We start from the raw sequence: 21,829 nt of genomic DNA on the forward strand, positions 1-21,829 counted from the left end.
GCGCTGGGGACAGCGGCTCCAGGGTGCAGACCCCTCTGGGGACGGTCCTCTGCCCTGCTGCAAAGTGCTTTGCAGAAAGGCTCTGGGCAAAGGCAGAAGCGCTTCTCCCCCAGCTTCCCATGCCATCAGCGCGCACTCGGCACAGGCTACTCCGGCAGCATGACGCGCTCGAGCGTGCGGCGAGCTCACCCTGTCAAGGAGGCACCCAAAAACGCGCAGATGTGACCTGCCTGCCCCCACCACTTCACCAGCTCCGTGCCTCAGCTCCCCTAGATGCAGAGCAGAGACCCAAACCACGTCACCCATCCTCAATAAGGGGGGACAGCCCAGGAACTGAGGCACAGGACAAGGCAGGACATTGAGGACAATGTCCCAGGTGGGTCCTTGTGTGCAGATCCATGCACACACCTAGGCAGGGAAGACCCCTGCCAGCTGCAAATGTGACTCTAGGCATAAAAACTGCATCTCCTCTCTTCATCCCCTCCTTGCTACACCTCACCCAGCCCAAAATCCTGCCCCTTGCCAGGCTGGACACACGCCAGAGGCCCATGGAACCCACCTGTGCCCCCCCAACCCGCACTGCCCACTCCCCAAGGCAGTTGGGATGAGAAGCCTTAGCTGCAAGAGCCATTTGATATTTTATGCACCTTCCTCTCTTATTCCTAAGAAACACTAGTTCCTCCCCACTTTTCCTCTTTTCAAAGCAGCCTTATACCTATTTTTAGGAGGTCAGCACACCCTGGGGCTGCTGGATAGATGCTGTCCCCCACGCTACCTCCAACGGGAGGAGAAGCAAAGGGACGCTCGTGCCCTCCACACCGCTGGCGCAGCTGCTCAGCCTGGAGATTTTCAAGCTGCTTTGCAGAGGGAGAGAGAGATGGATAAAGCATCGAAGCTGTAGTCCTGCTGCCCTGCAGCTCGGGAGCAGATGCCGAGAGGTCTGCGGTCGCTCACAAAACCCAGCCAGCCGCACTGGGATCCCCTTACGGGGACCAGCAGCAAAGCCTTTAGGGCATGCAGCCTGTGAGCGGCCCCGGGGGCCAGAAACGTCACCGGTGCTCCCACCCCGCAGCGCCAGACAGGCTTCTGCAGGTCAGGCTACTAAAATTGAGGCGCTGAAAGGCGATAGGGGCTGCCAGCAGCTGGAGCTTCCTCCTCGTCCTTCCCCGAGGAAGCGGGATAATGTTGGAAAGACACACCGTGACGGTCCCTTGTCCTCAGACCTCGTCGCCACCTCCTGCCCTGCGCCCAGCTCCACTTGGGTTCATCATCCTCAGCCTCTGAGGGTGCCAAGTTGCACTTTGGGCTCCTGGAAAAAGGAAATCTTATCAGCATGGTGCAACAAATCCTTCCAGGAAGGAGTAGCAGGGAACTTGCTCAGCTGCCCTCCTCGGGGCTCTGCGTGGGTCTCAAAGCAGGGCCAGGGCTCACACGGCAGTCGGGCAGCATCCAGCAACTCCAAATTCAGGGGGATTTTGCTCCTCCTGACAAGTTTTGCAACGAGAGAGAAAGAGGCTGCAAGTTTCAGGGCCTGGATGCTGGAGAGGAACAGAGGTGACAGGAAGTCCCAAACCAGAGGAAAATTCAGCTTTTTCTGGGTCAAATGCAGAGGAGGAAGCAGAGGCAGGAGCAGAGGCACAGGGAGAGGAAAGTCCTTTCCAGAAGGGCAGCCCAAGAGGTCAAGTCTGTACAAGGCTTCTGGGGACTCGCAATGCTTCAATTCCAATGCTGAAGGTCAAAACCCCAGAGATGATCAGGAGCGGGCTGATCAAAACCTCCAGAGTCTCTCCCAAAGGGGCTCAGAGGACCAATAGCCAAGAACTCTCCCTGCTGAAGCGGGGCAGTCCCAACGGCACGTGGGACCAGCAGCTGCCATCTCCCACTGCTGCACAGGTGAAAAAAATCCGTGCTGGCCGCAGCAGACGTCACGTTCGCCTTGGAGCGGGTGGCTGAGGCCGGCAGCCGATCCGGGACACACCGATGCACCCGGCTGTGCTGGTCGGGGAGGGTAGATGCTGAGTTTCCGCTGTCAGAGCTCTCTGTGAAACAGCAGCCCTTCCTCGGCAGTAAAACCAACTAAGAGCAGAACGAGACGAGCAGCACTTTGACGGATGCTCCCCGGCTGCCGGCAGCACAGAGACCATCGTGCTGGGCGCGGAGCTGGGGCCATCGCTGCCATCCTGCGGCTCCCGCCAGAGGACGGGGGAGGAGGTGAGTCGTACTTCTCGGCCCCTGAGCTCCCCAAATCAGCCTGCCCTCCCCAGCATCGCGCTGAGCCTGCCAACAGCTGAACCGCTCCCAGGACTCGTGCTGGGTCCTGTTCGCTCCTGTACTTGCTCTGGACGCCACAGGGAGAAGGGTAAAACGGCTCGTCTGGCCCGTACGCAGCATGGCACGTGCTTTGCCACACACGGGGCCGTCACTGCCCCAGGCACCCCACCAGTGCAAAGCTGCATCCCCTCCTGCCGAAACCCAGCTGGGATGGTGGCAGGGATTTATCCCTCCTGGGGTGGAAGAGGCAGCCCAGCTGCCCAGCGCGGTGGGGGTTCAGCTGCCCTATACCCCCAGCTGCAGGCAGGACAGGGGCGGTGGGTAAGGGTCCTTCAGAAATCCCCCAGGAAGAAACCACTGTCAGGTGCTAACAGGGACACCAGGTTACATTCAAACTACCACCATCTTAGAGCCCTGAACAGAAACGGCCACATACAAATACCACCAATATAACCTGAGAAAAACAGATTTGCTTCTTGCTTTATTTATCAGCCAGGCACGCGATTCTCCACACTGAGACGGGGTGGAAGAGCAACAACACATCCCCGAGACACCCTCTCCCAGCTCCAAAAATGTATTCATTATCCCAAGGCAGCTTCTGGCAGGGCGGAGAGATCGCTCTCCGATTAGAGATGTTTATCGGTAAGCTATAATGAAGGTGGGACACTGACATCATGATGAATATTATATTTCAGGAAAATTTAAATGAAATGATCCATCATGCCCAGCAGAAGATCAGCAACACCTTCTGCCACACACCCGCACCAAGCCAAGCGGCTCCTCAACCGAGGCTCCGCTTCGGAGACCTGCAGTCACCTTGGCTCGCCGCTCCGGAGGAAACCAGCGGTGACAGATAGAGAGAGGCACTTTGTATTTCCAAGCGCACACAGCGAAGCTGCAAAGCTAACCGGTTTGCTCACAAGAGAGCCGCAGCCTTCCTCAGCACGGCAGCGAGCTATCCCCCTCGCACAGGCTCCACCGAGCATCGGGACAACCCGCGTTTCATTTACTCAAGCGAGTTTGGGTCCCGGCGTTCAGCACACCCAGAAATAGAGTGCCCTCGGAAACAGGACGTCGTTCAAGCAGGATGCAGAGGGGAAGGGTTACAGAGCGGCTTTTCCCTTAAGTGAAATATTGCCGCCGGCTCAATGGAAGCAGGAGGTTCGTCCCTCCTGGGAGGAAGCTATCAGAAACCACTCTCTCTCCAAGCATGGCTAAGTCCGTGTTTTGCTACCTGTTGCATTTTGCAATCAGGCAAAATGCTGGAAGAGCGCAAGATGACATTAAAAAGCAAGAGCGGGTGCAGCGGCGCACAGGGCAGGGACGCCAGCAACGCTACAAGCTGCTGCAATCCAGACACGAATGCATTACACATTCATCTGAATTTTAAATACAGAGCATTATGACTGGCATCCTCACAACTGCCACAGCAGCCTCAGCACTACAGCTTTTATGGTAATTCACAGGGAGTTACCCACAAGGCACTGCAGAGATTTTCTTGGCAGCCATCCTAAACTAATTTTTATAGGTTACTGTACGGTTATACATAAATGTTTAAGAAAAATAAAATGGCGACTCCGAGGGAAGGAGCTGACCGGGAGGTTCCTGCATCACTCTGCTCGTGGCACGTGATGGTCCAGTGCAAAACGCCATGGGGCCGAGGTCCGTGCCCTGCCAGCCACCCCAGACCGGGGGACAGAAACCAGTTGGTTCATGAACTGGTTTGCACTGGGCAAACTCCATCCCTTAGCCGCCACGACACCCAGCCCTCTGCATGGCTCCTGCGCCGGTGCCTCCAGGTTTCCGGAGCATCCCTCTGCCCTTTGCAGGGTGTTCAGCTCAACCAGGCCAGGAGACAGCACCGCCACCACCCTGCCCGCTCCCAGGGGGCCATCGGGTGCCTGCCTGCAGCTACGGGTGCTGGGCTGCGGTGCTCAGCCCCCATCTTCCCCTTCCCCCAGGTTGCCCAGGGGGGTCGGGGGCACTGGCCAGCTGCCTGGAAAGGACAGGAGCAACCCCAGGGGTCGACAATTTGTTGGTGGAAACCACAGCATCCTGAGAAAGCACCTTTCGTGTGCTTTGGCACTAAATCCTCCCTGTCATGGTCCCTGCCTGCCCAGAGCCACCCCTCCGCCCCGGGGAGCAAAGGCCGGTTTGGCCCCCACCTGCCTACCTCACCTCGGAGCTCCCAGCAGGACGCGGCTCTGCCCATCACCTTTGCTTTCCGCACATCCTGAGCCATGCCGGTCGGGGGTGACACGGAAATTTCACGTGGCGACTGGAAACTGCTGCTCAGCTTCCGACTCCCTTTCGCAGCCGACGGCAGATAAGAGTCGAAGCCACTGCCAGCGAGCGACAGCAACACACGGTAAACAAAGGAAAGAAGCAGCGGGAGGGAAACCTTGATTGGTGCAAGCCAGAAGCAGCACCCATCTACGTTTCACGGGTACCAGAGCAAACACTTGATGATATCAGAGCTGAAGATCAGTTTTTAAAAAAAAAAAATCCCCAATTCCTGCAGATTTTGCATGCATGCACACACATGTGCACTTGCAGCACGACAAGCAGGTAGTCTGTCCATCTCTCCTGTCTTCACAAAAGCAAAATGGAGGGAAGCACGATCAAGGCTTTTAAGAGAAGAACCTTTCAGACTTAAATCATCTGTGGAATTACTAGCAACACTGATTTGGATACAGGGACACCACGAAGAAGAAAACAATTAAGTAACAGCTCAGGGAGAGATGGTGGGATATGACTCAAGCACCACAAAGAGACAACGCGCTGAATTTCAGACGAGGCTGCTATTTTCCCCGAGGTGGGATCATTGCATTTTGAGAAGCCACGCAGATACCAGCACACCATGCCCTCCCTCTCCATCCTGCTTTTTGCAATCCCAGCTCAGCAGTTGCAAGCAAGAGAGATCGAGAGCACTTTGCCTCCAGCCTTGTGCCTTCTGTGCCCAGAGCACGTGGTTACCCCATGTAACTCTGCATCACATCATGTGTTCGCTACCCACAAACAGAAGTGAAAGGGGGGAAAAAAACCCGAAAGTGGCATTACGTAAAGTTCAGGCATTTCTGAAGTTAGCATCTGGTGTATCTTAACTCATCCCTCGATCAGGCATGTAAATCCACCACCTCCCAGGAACACGGCAGCAAGCGCCGCAGAGAGCGAATCAGTCTGAGCAGACCAGCTTACCTGTCGTGCTCTTAAACTGGCTGAGCGGAGGACACTCAGCGCTCAGAAGCAGACCACCACATGCATCCCCACTCCCAAGCCCCCGCGGGCCACGTCCGAGATGCCCCGAGACTGAAGCGGAGAGATGGCAGCGGGAGAGGCAGGACTGCACAGACTTGTACACGAATGCAAGACTTGTACCATTAAAAGCCACTCAACCTTCACGTCTTCTCCTCCGTTAGGATGTCCCCACAAAGGTGGGGGCATCCCGGTTGCTTGCAAGGTCACAGCCAAACTGCAACCTTCTGGCTCGACGTAAACCAGCACCATATAGAGCAATCACCTACAAAATGAGGCTGTAAACAAGTGATTCAGCTGCTGCTTTGCAAAAACAGCCCTGACACCACGGCAGGAGTGGAGACCTCCAGGAGCTGGGCAGAAATGGCCACAGGCTCCCTAACCTAAACCATCCCACAGCCCCGATTTAATCTGATTTATGCAAGTGTTAAACCAATTTAGGTGTGCACATTGTATGAGTCGCCTGGCCCAGTTTAATTTGATAGGTTTTTAAACCTGTTTAGACAAACTAAGATCTGCTTTCTAATCTAGAGCAGCTCTTAATTGTGCAAATGTTGCCAGGGAACTAGAGCACAGACGTTATTACAGATCCTATTTGTATGACAACACTCAAACTGCGATGGCCTGAGCTATAGTAACGTATGGAAGAGGGTAATGCTAAAAATCACATCTGTCTCTGGGCTGGCCATGCCCATGCACCAGGGCTCCGAAAGCCCGCTCTGCTACACCCGGAGCTGCGCAAAAGCCATCAGCAAAGCTTTCCAAACCCAAGACGCACAAGGCCAGGTGAGTCGCAAGTAGCCCAGGGCCACAGCAGGCTGGCTGGATCGGGATATGGCAAAGCCTCGCTTTTCTGGGGCGGGGGACACAAGTCCCTGATGTGGCCAGCAAGTCCCAGGAGTAGGGACAAGTGCCAGTGTTGGGTCCTGGAGCGTCCCCATCCCCACAAGCTGGGCTATCGTCACCTTCACACCAACTTTTTGTCTCCAGAGACAGAGCATCCCTGAACACCTCTGAAGACCTGCACCTCCTCTAAACAGCTCAGGTGTGCGTACAGCCCACGCCGCTCTCCTCGCACCCGCACGTGCTCACTCCTGGACATCCCCATGGGACACACGTACCCGTCCCCTTCCTCTGCCGCGGCAGCACCTCCGCCTCCTCCCTGGGCGGCTGCGCCCAGCGTGTGCCGCTCGCAGGTGTGCATGGGAGCCACGTGCCAGGCACGCCTGCCCTCGGGAGCTGGTGGGAGGACGGGAGCCAAGAGGCTTCACAGATTAAATAAAATAAAAAAAAAAAAAAAAAAAAAACTATTAAAGAAACTCACACCTTCCAACCAGCTCCTTATCAAGAGATGTCAAGAGGGCAATATGGGCTGAAAATTACTTTTTTGGGTGATGCTGGGGCTGCACTGGGACACGGCCATCTGCGAAGGGCTCTGCGCACAGGACACGCGACTCTGCAAGGGCTTGTTCAGACGAGCAGCAAATAATCCGACAGCACAGGCAGCTATTGCAATGGGAATGCCAAGCTCGATAAATTACTAAGCCAAGACAACGATACCCAAGCTAGGAAAAAAAAAAAAAAGTCCAAGAGAACTACATTGGATCAGACCCAGAAGTCTGGAGGGTTTACGAGTTGAAGGATGGGAGAAAAAAAAAAAAAAAAAAGACAATTTCCAGTTTGCTAGGCTGATGTCAAAGCAAGAAAAAAAATATCAGTTAAGTTATAAAGCAAGCAATCAGAAAGAGAGGACAAGAAGGGAAAAAAAAAAAAAGTCTAACAAACAGAGGCCTCAGATTGTTCCAGCTTATTGTGTAATAAACTTTGCAGAAAGGAAGCTGGCCTGAGCTTTACTATATCAAGGCTCACAAGTTTAAAATCAACAACAATTTTTTAAAAATAATACTGTTCTAGCCAGAAGCTTCACAGCCAGCCCAGTCTGGCTATTTTCTTCATTTTGCAAATATCAAAAAATAAAAGTTCTGGGGATCCGGCCCAAAGCCACCAGACCGGAGCAAAGCCCAGGACTCCCAGCTCCGACCCCGCTCCCACTGACCGCTGCGCCAGCGACAGGAAGCAAAGAGCTTCACGGATGGAGGGAGCTGGGCCAAGGGAAGAGATCTGAAGTAGAAAGTTAGGCACATTTTGCACGCTGCTGAAGCAATGATATTTAACTGAAGTCATTTGCAGATTTTCCTTTTTTGAGGAGAGAGTTATGAATAATATGCATGTTCTTATCAATTCATATAAGAAGAATTTAAAGCTCAAAGTTCAGCAACTGTGGATTAAACTACTTAGCAGCACCTTTTTTAATGCAACTGAATAACCTCTCTCCTTACCATACGCTTGCACTGCCCACACTGACTCGGGTTAGATCTGGCTTCACTTTATCTCGGTATCCTACACTCGCAATTTTGTTATCTCTGCAATGCAAAAGAAAAACTGTTTTAGTTGGGAACAGAGAGGATTCAAATAAAATCCATACGCACTGGCAGGCCGCAGGCAACATCTCCCATCCATCACGGAGACTGGCCACCCACACAACCTCATAAGCCACGTGGAAAAGCGGATAAACAGTTCAACATGCATTTACTACCTCGAGTTATCCTGCCGCAAGCCGAGCAGCTGGATGGGACCTTCACCCCGCTCCATGCCGGGTTCAAGCCTACTGAACCACGGGGGGGGCACAGCCACGGCGGGCACCGCAGAGGGCATCCGTCCCGACCCACCGCTGGGCGGTATTGAGACCTCAAGGCAGCGTCAGGTGGGACAGTCTCCCACCTCAAAGACAGCTCTGAGGTCTCTAAACATGGCCCGAGCCCTTTGGGCAAGCGTGGCGGGCAGGAGTTGTTCCCGTGCTACAGAGAACCACCACCACTCCCAGCCTCAGTTTCCCCAGCAGGTGGTCACATCGTCTCCTCAGACATCCCACCTGGCTGGACCTCAGGTCTCTCTTCACCCTCATTTCCACCTTCCCCCCCGCAAAGCAGCAGCAGAATTAAGGGTCTAACAAGAACCCACTCTCCTGGAGAAATAGCAAAGGCATTTCCCCTCCTCTCCTTCGGCAACACGTCACACCAGTTATTCTTTAGCATCCAGACTAACGGCAGAGCAAACCCGCTCCCCTTGGGTGAGACGGAGGAGACACCCCAGGAAGATGCTGCGTTTATCAAATTCGTGTTTATAAAACCCGGTGACCAGGGGGACAGAGACCCTGGGGACACGAAGGACGTGACCCCATCCTGCCAGCGAGGCCGATGCCAGAAGACAACTACAAGAAGACTCGAGGACCTTCTGCCCCCCATCACCTCCACTGCCCCACGCCCAAGCGTACAAACGGCTCTGCTGCGGGGGACCCCTCTCTCCCCGCGGGCAGCCCCCCGCATTACTCCGTGGCACAGCGTCAGCTGGAAGCTCCTCTCGCATTACTCAAAGTATTTATGACTTTTTCCCATTTGAAATATGGGCCCTTACCACGCACAGGAAGGAGGAGGAGAGTGCCAGCAAACTCGTTAATTTATAAGTCAATCTGGCAGGGAACAATTAACAGCTTTCCCACCGTCGGGTTGGCAGGAGGAGGGGTACCTTCCCCCCCAGGGAGGGCAGGAGGGTCGCCGCATCGGCACGCACCCTGCCCTGCCGAACCCAACCGGCTGCGTGCTCGGGACCCAAATGCAGCTGTATTTCCCCCCATCAAGAGCTCTCACGGCCCGAGGAGACGAGTAGCCTCGTCCCCCGCAGCACGACCCCCTTCAGGTCACACCACCAGCTCTCCCAGCCCGGCACACATACAAAACCCCCAAAACACACTTTATAGTGAGAAAAAAAAAAAATAAATAAATCCATGATATTTTGCTGCTCGGGACACAGGTCCCTGCCTGAGCAGAGCTGCGAGGCAGCACCGACAGCCCGGGAGCTGCGGGCAGGAGCAGAAGCGTGAGTCCCTACGGGGAACGTCCCCCGCAAATGTAGTGGGGGGGATTGTCTGGGGAAGGAACGGGGGGACGCTCCAGGTGCACCCCTCTCGCCCCCACAGGGTCTCCTGGCTCAGAGGGAGGGCTGGAACCTGCCCCCCCCAACCAAAACCGCTTTTTACTCCCAATTCCAACGAGCGCTTTTGCAAAAGCAAAGCCTCCCAGGACTGGGAGAGGGCAAGTGCCCAAAGAGCGGAGACGTCCCCGGCCCCGGGAGGGTGCAGCACCCGCCGGGAGGCACCACCCGTCCCCGCAGAGCCCAGCACCCCTCCCACGGGTGTCACCTCTCCACCAGCACTTGTTTCCCCCCCCTCCCTTATCCCACATCTACACCATTTGCTTCCCCAGGAGGGGCTGGGACGGGATCCTCCCAGCGAAACACAAACACTAGTAATCACTGCTCTTTTTTTTGGGGGGGGGGGATAGGGGGGTGCTTCACCCTCCACGTGACAAGTTTGGCTCAGGGACACCGGGGCTCCGGGGGCAGCTCTCGCCCACCGCAGGATGGCCCCAGGGCTCGGGATTTCAGCCGAAATCCCGGAGGGCGGATGGAAAACGCGGCCCCGCTGCCGACCCCAGGGGTGTCCCCTGGTCCCCGGAGCCAGCTGCACCTTGCAGAAGGACGAGGTTTGGTGCAGGCACCCCAGCGCAGGGGAGGGAACCCCCCTCCTCCAACACAGGGTCTGGGGTAGTTTTGGGGTGACCCGGGTCCCTTCCGTTCTGCTCCCACCGGGCCACCGTACAGCCGGGGGGGAGCGGGGCGAAGCCCACTTCCCGACGGGCTCCAGAGCTAGCGGGGAGGACGAGGCACCCCCAGTGCCACCGGTGTTTGGGGTGGGGCGAAGGCAGCACCACGGGGGGGGACACAGCCACGTCCCCAGGCTGCGGCATCGCTCCGCCAGTGCCGCGGGGAACGCTCCGATGTGTCCTCCGGCACCCACATCCCGGCGATGCTGCGCCGGGAGCGACACCGGCTTTGCCACCGGAGCATCCCCGGCACACGCGGACACCGGGAGCTGGAGAAGCCATCGGTCCCACCGGGAAGGAGACACGGGTCCCCGGCCCTTCGCACGGGGGTGACACCGGAACACCCCAAATCCCACCCCTCGGGCCAGCGCCTGCACCAGCACCCGCTCGCCCGGTGGAACCGCGGTTGGGAAGAGGTGGCGGGGGGACGGGGGGACGGAGAGCGGTGCCAGCGAGGGGAGAGCGCAGCGGAGAGGGGGTTGCCTTGTCCTAAAGGCGGGGGGGGGGGGGGGGGATGCCAGGGAGGGTGAAGCGGCACCGGGGCGCGGAATGGAGCACGGAGCGCAGCCCGGTACCGGGGCACGGAGCGCGTCCCTGGGACGGGGCGTGGGACGGAGCAGGGCTCCCCCCGGGGACCGGCACCGCGGCAGGCGGCCCCCTCCCCGGGCTCCAGCGGTGCCCCCGCCCCGGCTCTCCCTCGCATCCCCCCGCTGCAAGTGCCAGTGGTCCAGCGCTCCCCCCCCCGATATATCGCGGCCCCCCCGCACCCCTCCCATTGCCCCCGACTCTCCGGTACCACCCACCTGCACCCCCCGCCACGACACCCCAACGCGGCCTGCCCACACCCCTCCCAAGCGCCCCCCACTATAACGCCTCGCTCGACACCCCCCCCCCAACGCGAGTCACCCGCGCCCCCCTCCCTCCCAGCACCCTCCCGCGCCCCCCCCACAGCCCTCGCTACACCGCGCACCCCCGTATAACGCGAGCCCTCCCCCGCTGCGCCCCGCCGGCGCTCCCCTCCGCCCGCCCCGCTACAGCGCGGCCCCTCAGCGCCACCCGCTCGCGACGCCGCGTCCCCTCCCAGGCAGCCCACCTGCGCCCCCCCGCTACAACGCGCGCTCAGCGCACCCGCGCCCGACAAAAGCGGCGCCGCTCCCCCTCACCCCCCCACACGCCCATCCTCACACTCACCCTCACGCACACGCCCCGCGCCCCCCGCTATAGCGCGTCCCCGCCGTACCTGACGGCGCGGCCGCCCGCTCCCATGCCGGCCGGCGGAGGGGCGCGGAAGGGCCGCGGCCGCCCTCGCCCTCCTCCTCCTCCGCCTCCTCCCTCCGCCTCCGCCCGGCGGCTGCGCTGGGGCCGCGGCGCGGAGACACTGCAGCGCGAGCTCCCGCCCGCCGCCGGCCACTCGCACAGGTGATGTCATTCCCCGAGCCGCCGCCGCCTGACGTCACCACAGGGCGGACCCCCCCTCCTCTCCTCTTCCCTCCCCCCCCCCCTTTCCTGAAGGGGGGCGCGAGAGGCGGCCGACGTCACCGCGGAGGCGAGGCGCGCGCGCCGGGGCGTGGCCGCGCCTTAAAGGCACCGCGCGGGGGCCGCGCACGTGGGCACGAGGCCGCGAGGGACGAGGGAAAGCGGGGCCGGGGTGGCCCCGAGTGGCTCCGAATGGCCCCGAGTGGCCCCGAGTGGCCCTGAATGGTCCCGAGTGGCCCCGAGTGGCTCCGAGTGGCCCTGAATGGCCCCGAGTGGCCCCGAATGGCCCTTCCCACCCCCCGCACCGTGCCCTGCTGCAGCGATTTCAATAAATTTCCCTTTTGGGGCGTATCTGCAATATTCGGTTTGTTTGCCGTCATCGATGTATTTCTCCTATTCGACGTGACTTCCCTTCATACCCTCTCGATATTCAATCCCACACAGCTCGATGCCAATATTAACAATATTCGCTGTGGTTCTCTCGCCAGTGAATTTGTCATATTCAACGTATTTCCCGTAGCAAATATATGGTATTTGATCTACTACTTACATCTGCCATATTTGCCTCATTTAATGTATTGCCAATAATCGATGTGTTCCCTATATCAATGTTCCCTACATTCAATACACACATTTAATATATTCATCATATTTGATACTTCACATCTTCTGTATACACCTCATAGTCAATATATTCCCCATATTTGATATATTTCCCATACTTAATATATTCCCCATATTCGATATATTCCCAACAGTCGATATATTGCCCATATTCGACATATTTCCCTTATTTATTCCCCATAGTCGATATATTGCCCATATTTGACGTATTTCCCATATTTATTCCCCATACATAACGGGGACCATCTGGCCCCACCACTGCAGCTCTTTCCACTTCTAAACCCCCTGGTGCTCCTCGGAGCCTGCGATGCCCCGTGACGTCCCCAGCCTCGGGTCACCAAACACAAAAATGAGCAAAAAAATTGCAAAAATTTGCAAAAACGGGGTGGCTTTGTGAGAGCCGGCAGGGCTTGGCATCCAAAGCTGGAGAAGTGATGCTGGGGAAATGCTCTGAGACAGAAATACCTTTCAAACAGGCCAAAAAAAAAAGAAGAACAAAAGAAGAAAAGGGGGGGAAAAAAAAAAGAGAGAGAATTGAGAGAAGCATTTTTTTAATCATTTTCCTTTTCCGAAGCTCCTGAGCGTGCCGGGGCCCAAATCCACCTCACTGGCGAAGCAGGCGGGCGCTCTCGCTCCGAGGGCAGACACCCGCTGCCCCATCTGCTGCTCCGTGAACTTTCCTTGATCCCTTCGCACGCCTCCTAATACTGACCAAATGTCAGCCGAACGCCGAGTTTTAACTGTTCTGGGGAAATCCGGCAGAAAAAATGTTATTATTTCTTTTCCGGGGGCTGAGAGGGCGCGGGCACCGATAACGGGATTTTGCCCGTTTTTCTGCGTGATAAGAGCTGCCTGTTGTTGAGCTGAGAGGTTGCCATCGCCACGGCCTTGGAAACAATTTGCAGGCATTAAAGCTGCTCCTTTTCCCTGGATTCGCCAGGAAAACGTCGTCAGCTCTCGACGACGACGACGCCAGAGCTGCGGGCGGAGGGTGGTGCGGTGCCGCGTCCCCTCTGCCTTTGGGAGGTGCCTGGAGTTGGATGGGGAACCTAAAATTGATTTAAAAATTACTTTTCCTTCATGAGAAAGCGCAGTTTCCAATGATAGGAGACCACAGAGATCCATAGGGGTCCATAGGGGACAAAAGGCGTCCATAAGAGACCATCAAGACCCATAGGGGTCCATTAGATCTATAGGGGTCCATGGGGGTCCATATAGACCTATAGGGGTCCATAGGAGCCCATGCAGATGCACAGGGATGCATTCGAGCCTATAGGGTCCCACAGGGGTCCATAGGAACACTTAGAGACCCATAGGGATCCATAGGGGCCCATGGGGACCCAGAGGACCCATAGGATCCTGTAGGGTCCCATAGTGCCCACAGAAACCTGTAGGGGTCCATAGTGGCCCATCCAGACCTATAGGGATCCATAGGGGCCCATACAGATGCATAGTGTTCCGTAGCAGCCCATAGGGACCCATAGAGATCCACAGCAGACCATGGGGACCAACAGAGACCCATAGGAGTCCGTAGGAGCCCATAGGGACCCAGAGGACCCCGCAGAGGTCCATAGGAGCCCATATGGACCCAGAGGACCCCGCAGAGGTCCATAGGAGCCCATAGGGACCCAGAGGACCCCGCAGAGGTCCGTAGGAGCCCATAGGGACCCAGAGGACCCCGCAGAGGTCCATAGGAGCCCATAGGGACCCAGAGGACCCCACAGAGGTCCGTAGGAGCCCATAGGGACCCAGAGGACCCCGCAGAGGTCCGTAGGAGCCCATAGGGACCCAGAGGACCCTGCAGAGGTCCGTAGGAGCCCATAGGGACCCAGAGGACCCTGCAGAGGTCCGTAGGAGCCCATACGGACCCAGAGGACCCCGCAGAGGTCCGTAGGAGCCCATACGGACCCAGAGGACCCCGCAGAGGTCCGTAGGAGCCCATAGGGACCCAGAGGACCAGCTACAAGGTGCCCACCGTGCTGCTGCTGGGTCCAGCCCCACCTTCTCAGCTCCCAGAAGAGTCCCAGGCTCTGCCCCAGACACCCCTTCCCATCCCTTCTGGCACCATCTCCTGTAAAACGGGGATCGAGTGCTGATTTCCCTCCGCATCTGGAAAATATCCACTCTCGCCGTCCGCCCAACTCCTTTCCCACTGGCTGCGGAGCCTGGTGGCAAACGCCGCATCACCGCGGCTCCCGCGCCCTATCTGCCGCATCTATGTTCTTACTGGCTGTATAATACTTTACAGTAATTCCCTCATTTGTCATGCAATCAAACCCTTTGATCAGACACGGCAGAAATGTAAATATCAATTATTAACCGTCCCATTCTGGTCTTGCTTGACTGGATTATTCTTTTATTATTATTTTTTAAGGAAGGAATTGATTCATTTGCAATTCAGCTCTCCAACATATTTTTAATTAGGATGTTTACATTTCTGGCTAGGCTCTATTTTTGAAGGGAGAGAGATTTGATCACTAGAGCAATCGATGCACGCATGTATATTTTATAGCTGAGAGATAGTTGTGAAGGAAAGTGTAAAATAAGTGGGGGGATTTAAATCCTGCGCGTAGAGGGCTGCTGTACCACGGTTTAAAATCTCAGTGGCCAAATTTGCTGCTGTGCAGTCATTTATAGCCCTTCAAAGCGTGCGAAGCGTTGGCATGAAATGGAGAGGTGGCCAGGAAATTTCTGACAGAGTATTTTTCCATCTGCAAATAGTTCTTTTTTTCTTTTTTTCTTTTTTTTTTTCGAGAGTGAAGCATTTTGTATAAACACGTTGCCTTAGGCAAAAATGGCTTTGGAAATGAAAATAATAACAAAAAAAAATAATTAGAAGAATTCTTTTTGGCTTTCCATTTGGAAATGGTTTTCCGCTCCAAGTTTTTGAAGTTTCTGGTGTATATGCAGCCTGAAAAGTCAGGCTGGGGCTGTGACACACATTTCCCTCCGCATTTCAGTATCCACGCTCTTGTGACATTTTCACTGGTGCCAGTTTTGCAGGAGGTAATCCCCATCCTTCCTCCCTCCAGAATCCCAAATTAATGGCTTAAAATTCAGGAAAAGGGAGCATTCTCCTCTCAGCCAGGCTGCTTATTTGCTTTCTGGAGATTTTTTGAAGCCCTGAGAGCTGCATTTTGCAAGCTGTCTTCCTCCTGAAAGCGAGCAAGCTGTGCCTCTTCCTTAATCATCTGCTTTTGTTTGCTCGAAGGAAAATACCAAATATCTCATGACTTGCCATAAAGCCGTGAATGACTGCAAGGATGCGCAATCGCTGGGCATCCTCATGACTAATGGGTGAGTTTTCAGGTGCACGTGGAGCCTGCGGAGATGTGCCCCCAAATCCTGCTGGGGTGTTTTTTTTGTATCGACCTGCTAAAGCCTATGACGTCTTCTGACAAACCCAGCGGCGGTTGGTGCGGAGAAGCTTCTGCGGTACTCCTGCCGTGTGGAACGGTCGCATCTTAATGCCAGCTTGTCGTCGTGGTACACCACGACGATGTGATCCAGCCCGTGCAGACACACCTTGGGGGTTCTCCGAAGCGTAGCAAGGCTTTCTGAAGGTGGGAGCATCCTTCGTGCTGTAAACCCAACACCCGCATCCAAAGGCATCACCTGAGGGAATCAAAGTTTTGGGCTTGACCTTGACACTTGGGGTTTGTGCTGGACTTTGCTCCCAACTTCTTTTCCAACCCATTCTGGTTTCCACTGGGTTTTAATTCATCTAAACGCTGGGTGAAAAGTGAATCCGCTCCGGCAGCTGTAGCCGCCGTGACGAGACACGGTCACTGGTGGGTTGTGAAAAAGGCTATTGATCCCCCCCTGGATGGCATTTGAATTCAGTTCTTAAATTAAAGCTGGTAAAACAACAAATTAACGAGCAAGCGCGGCGCGCGATCGATGCCAGCTTGTCGCCAGTTGAAAGGGCAGATGCCGATCCATAAACCCCATCGGCTGGGAGAGGAGCCGGTGCCACGACCCCGAGCCAAGGCTGGTACCGCCGGTACCACTTCTGGGAGATGCTGAACACGTACGTGCTGTGCCGGACGTGCTAGGGGATGACCGAGTCTGAAATTTCATCAAATTTTCTCTTTAATTTTGTTTTTCTTCCAACCAGTGCAGATCAGCCGTTTCACTGGTCACCGGAGGATTTTGGCAGGTCAGCCGCAGGGAGCGGCCAACCCCCCGATTTCCAGAGCCTGCCTTACCCCCTCCTGGGGAAGGTCTCATCAGCGGCTGAGAAATCGCCCCAAACCCCTCATCCCAGGGTCTTCCTGAGGCAGAACCTCACCTCCTGATCTCACTCGAAGAGTGGTTCTCCCGTGCCATCGTCCCACCGGAGCCCAGCTCCGGCGCAGCCGCAGTGCCGGGATGGCGAGCCTGACGGAGCCGTGGGAAGGGGTAAAACCCAGTTGTGCTCCAGCTTTGTGCCCTCTCCTTGCTCCCAAGTCCTTAACATGTTGTTTTTCCAGAGAAAACTGGTGAGGAATGAATTCCTCTGTACTCACAGTGATGGGGGGGCTCAGGTGAACTCAACCTGTGCAGAGCTGCACGCCGGCCCCCCCCTCAGCCCCCGCGCTGCCCAAACGCAACGGAGCTGCCAGGGTTGATAAAGAGAAATGAAAACCCTCTCCCGTGTTAAGCAAAAGAGCCAGGGGATGCGCTGCGAGGCTCAGCCCCCCCCTCCCCGAGGCCGGAGCAAAGCTGCCCCTGCTCAGAGGCTCCCAAAAAAACGGGTGTCCCTGAGACACGTGAAAAAACCTCCTTGGGCTGCCGGAGCATGTCTGAGGCTCAATCTGCGATCTGGGGTAATTTGCAACGCAGGCAAATGCCTCCCAGCGAGGCTTTTTGGGGGTGCGATGGTGCCTGGGCGCTGCGCGGCAGCAGCTTGGGCTGGAGCGGTGCAGGGATGCACCCGGTGCCATCCCCAGACTGGTTTCCAGCAGCATTACTGGTACCTGGGGACCGCATCTGGGGTCAGAAGACAGGCACGCGTCAAACACGTAAGACACGCTTTGGCATCGTCTGCTCCTGTGGAACAATAGTTACTCTTCATGTTAGTTCAGTTACAGATCAAATAATCTGAAAAATTCACAAGTGGCTGCGGATACAAATTAACTTAACAAAACATTTTGAAAACGTCGCAGTACTGGGAAGAATACAAATGCGGCACGCACTGGCGAGAGAGAAAAGCCAAGTGTCTGTACCGGAGTCCTCCCCATCAACATTTTCCCCGCGTCAGATAACACAGAAAGCAGCTAAAGCTGGATGAAATATAATAATGACGCGGTCCAAGATGGAGCGATGCCATATGGAAGCCCAGGGAAGTTTTCACTGCTCTTTGCTCCGCTGATGTTTTTCAGCTGTGTCATTGGTACTTTGCTTTATCAAGAACATTACGGGCTGAATTCTGGTTTTGCAGTGAAAAATGGCAGGCTGGATTTTGCTCTCTATTGCACCAAAGTCATTGGCGTTGCAGGAAGGTAAAGGACAGAGGTACTTGGCTTGCGGTCACCATTTCATAACTGCAGAGCAAAAGCTATAAAATCTTGATGAATCTTTTTAGCTTCCAAGCCTAAAAACAGCTCGTTGTGCTCCAGCCTGGCTCAGTGCAACCGCGGGTGCTCTGGATGAAGGCAGCAGCATCCTTGCGCCCAGTGCTGACGGCAACTTGTTACGTGCAGAAAGCAATCTGTTGGGGAAATAAGCCACCAGCTGATTTCCCTCTGGTTTCATTTCCAGGAGGGACGTTTCCAGCTCCGCTGCTCAGTGGGGTTGGAGTTCACCCTCTGCTCCGTGGTGCCTAAACTGAGATGGGGTTTGGTGTGGGGAGAGGAACCCGTGGGATAAATATGGAGCAGGCTAAATAAGGAAAAGCTGCGTGGGATGCTGCGAACAGCCTCGCCGCGAATGTAACCCACTCTGTATGTAAGGTCCAAACTTACACCCACGCTGGGGTTTGGCTTTCCCCACCACAAGCCAAATCTACGTAAAACTGCGCCGTGACATCCCAAACGCCGGCTGGACCCCATGGGAGCAATGAGGGAGGAGAGGAGAAGCAATGGCAGGAATTTCCCCTCCTTGCCACAAGCGAATTTTCCCTTTTGCAGTGGAAAAGGCAGGTGGGTGCTGGCACAGAGGCCGCGGGGAGGCAGCACGTCCCGGCTGGGCTGGCCATAGCCACCAGTGTGTAGCCACCCTGGGCACCGTCACTAGTAGCCAGGCACGAGACTTTCTTGAAGGCAGAGCATCGCTCGGCACGGATGGAGAGAGCACATTGCAGGGCGTGCCTGGGGCTGTCTGCTGCCAGTGGGCTGGGTTTCCATCCGTTAGTTATCCCCTCTTCTTCTTCCACCCCCAACTACTAAACCAGGCTTTATCCTCACCTTTTGCTTCCCTTGCGTTTGCTCCCCTGCCATACGCTCCTCCTCCAGCCCGGTGCAGGAGGATCCCCACAGCCAGGGCTGAGCCCCAATCAGCCCCGCATCCGCCTTTTCCCGCTGCAACCCAAAGTCCTGCCCAGCGCCCATGGCCCCCATCCCACCTCCCCTGTGCTCGGGGTCACCCCGCGGAGCCAGCAACAGCAAAAACCCCCCTTTGGGCAGCACAGCGTGAACAGGAGCCACGCGCGTTACGCTATTGCTGTTATTGTAATCGCTCCTCCCTGGCCAGGGCAGGCAGCAGAGGCTTTTTGTCTAAATGAAATGAGAACAAAACTGGTTGGAACAGAGCGGCGAGATTAGTCATTAGTCATTTCACCTTCTTCGGGAGCTGCTGCTAATTGAGATGCTCAGGCATCGCTGTCACCTGGAGCTGACTCACTCCGGCCCCAGCGCTCGGACCCCCCCCCGCCCCATGCCAGCAGGGCCGTATTTACGGGTGTCACTCAGCCCATCTCCGCTTTCGGTTTTGTCCTCATGGGCCCTGGAAGCTGAAAGGGGAGAAGGCAGAAGAGACAAATGGGCTTGTAAACTGCAATGGGCCATGGCAGAACATCGCGGTGCCGCAAGATACAACCCGGGGCTGCCGAGCTGGAGGAACGTGCCGGGAGGAGAGGGAATCCCTCTCCGTTCTCCTTGCCGGTGCAGCTGAGGATCCATCCCTGAGGGCTGTTGTTAACCTGCCGCCCTGCTTTCCTCGGCTGGGGAATTACGGCCGATCAATGCTGGTATTTATACAGCCCTCGTTACCGTAGCAGCCTGCATCCCAGGAGGAGGGAGATGCTGTCACTCTGGGTACCCATGTGCAGCCCTTCATCCTGGCTGCTTTGCTGGCTTTGCCATCCCCGGGTGTCTGCCGGGTCCGCAGTGTTGCTGCTCTCAAAGAGCAAAGTCCGTGGTTTGCTGCGAGCGAGCGCGGCAGCAGAGGTCCTGCTGTTCTGGCTCTCTGCTCGCGGCTGCGCTGGCCGGCACCCATCGTTGGGTGCTGCACCCACTGAGCCGGCATCAGCCCCGGCATCAGCCCCACCGCAGGAAAATGGCAAAGGGATGGCGATGCACCCGCTGCCCTCCCCGGGCCAGCACCCTTTCCACTGATGCTGCGGAGACACTGCGGGCTAATATCACCATAGCAGAGACCAGAGCAAGCTCAGGAGTCGTGGTGAGAGGTATCAGGAGGAAAAGTTCGTGCACAATGCCAGGCTCGGGCACCACGGCCAGGGTAGTGTCACCTCCCAAGAGGTGGCAGCTGGCTGGGACTGTCTACAGGCATGAGCTGTGATGCTTCACCATCCCCATCCCCAGTGCCCCTGGTCCAGCAAAGCTCCCTGATGAAGCTGGTGCCTCTTTATGGAAAAGTCCTTCAGAAGGAAATGGAAAATGATGCCTGAAATATAGATGTGTGCGTGTGTGTGTGCATGTGCATATGTCCTGTAGGACCTAACAGGGGAATGACCCCTCCAGCATGATCCTATGGGTAAAAAAAATCTGTATCTGTCCCTCAGGGTGGCTCTTTGCAGGCCTGTGCCCCTTTGGAGTGTGCGAGTGCGGTGGGGAATTGCTGTGCTTGGGGCAGGAAGAGAAGCTTTTGTTTGGACTGGGTTAAATTATCGAGAATAGGAAATAGGAAACAGTCTATGAAGGCTGAATGAAATGTGCCGTATGGGACTCTGGCGATCTCTGCGCTGAACAAATGAGGTCTTAATGCTCTGCCTGCCCTTGAGGAGGAAGATAAAAATTTATATTTCTTCCTTCCTTCCTTCCTTCCTTCCTTCCTTCCTTCCTTCCTTCCTTCCTTCCTTCCTTCCTTCCTTCCTTCCTAGGAAACGCAGGAGCTTTGGCTCCGTGTCAGCCGGAGAAGCCCCCAGAGACCCCCTGGACACGGGCACCGGGCGGTCACGCTGTGCCCCATAGCGAAGGTTTCCCCATCCTGGAGGAAACTCCCACATCCCAGGGACCTGCAGGCTGTCTGGATGGGAACCCGGACCAACGGCTCTGCAAACGGCTCTTTTTCTAATTGAATTTCTCCCCTGCGCGGGTCCCCAGAGCTTCACTCGCGCGCGGGGGATGTGGAGTTTAAATGGGAATTTCTGGCTTTTATTTGCCTGCCAGCGCGGGTGGGTGGGCGGGCAAGGCGGCTTGGAAGGATGTTTTCCTTGTGTTTTGCAGTCTCATTGGGCAGCTATATTTAGGCCAGTTTCTAATTTTCTGGGCTTAATTAATGAGCTGAAGTTTTCACTCACAGGCACTCAAACAGCTTGGGAAGTTCAGGCTGGTCACTGGGCATGAAAAAAATGTCTTTTTTCTCTGCAGCGCTGGGAAGTGACCTGCAGATAACCCCGGAGGAAGCATCTCCATGGGCTCACCGGGACACGCCAGCCCCAACCCTCGTGCACCCTGCGCACAACATGGGCTCGCACACGCGATGCCACGTGTCTGCACGCCACAGCAACACACGCGGCACCCACGTACCCACCGACGCGGGGATGTGCTGCCTGCGTTCATGGCATCCACGTGGGTACCGGTCACACTGATGCACAGATACGCCGCCGTAGGTGCGTGCGATCCTTGCACTGGCGTGTGTGAGCCTACAGGCATCTGGAGAGGTTTCACTCTCTTTTTTTCTCTCTCCCAAACGGGGCTCGGATGCAGCACGGCTGCGCGTGCCCCACGCTGGGTACAAGCAGTCCCACTTCACCCCGACACGCAGCCCGTGGTCATCGGTCTAATCACGTAAAAGGGTTTCAGAGGGCGGACGGCTGTAAATCTTTCGAGTTTTAAGCCCCTTTCCAGCTTCAGGTTGCCACCTGGCTGCTTGCCAAATGGCTTGGCTGATTTTCCGACGGACGTGCCAGACGCTCTTGGAGCAGCTCCGAAGGCGTGAAGGCCGGTTGGCCCTATTACCTGGGCGGCTTTTTAACTTTTAACGAGGCTGCTGTTATAACCCACTGCCAAACGCCTCGGGTGCTCAAGGAGATGGGTGCACATCCCAGCTCATCTCTGGGGTCACCCAGCCGGACCGAGACCGGGGGAGCTGGACCAGAG

General features: G+C 56.2%; 1 protein-coding gene across 6 annotated transcripts in view; it reads right to left on the reverse strand.

Annotated features, from left to right (window-relative positions):
- Positions 1 to 11,671, reverse strand: part of PTPRS (protein tyrosine phosphatase receptor type S) — a 162,778-nt gene extending 151,107 nt beyond the window's left edge. For all 6 annotated transcript variants that reach the window (XM_075776772.1, XM_075776768.1, XM_075776765.1 and 3 more), the window contains exon 1: positions 11,488 to 11,671. The gene's annotated coding sequence lies outside the window, so the exon portion shown is untranslated. The remainder of the gene's footprint in view (positions 1 to 11,487) is intronic.
- Between the last annotated feature and the right edge of the window lie 10,158 nt (positions 11,672 to 21,829).

Source organism: Balearica regulorum, chromosome 26, assembly GCF_011004875.1.
Source record: "Balearica regulorum gibbericeps isolate bBalReg1 chromosome 26, bBalReg1.pri, whole genome shotgun sequence".
Classification (NCBI taxonomy): domain Eukaryota; kingdom Metazoa; phylum Chordata; class Aves; order Gruiformes; family Gruidae; genus Balearica; species Balearica regulorum.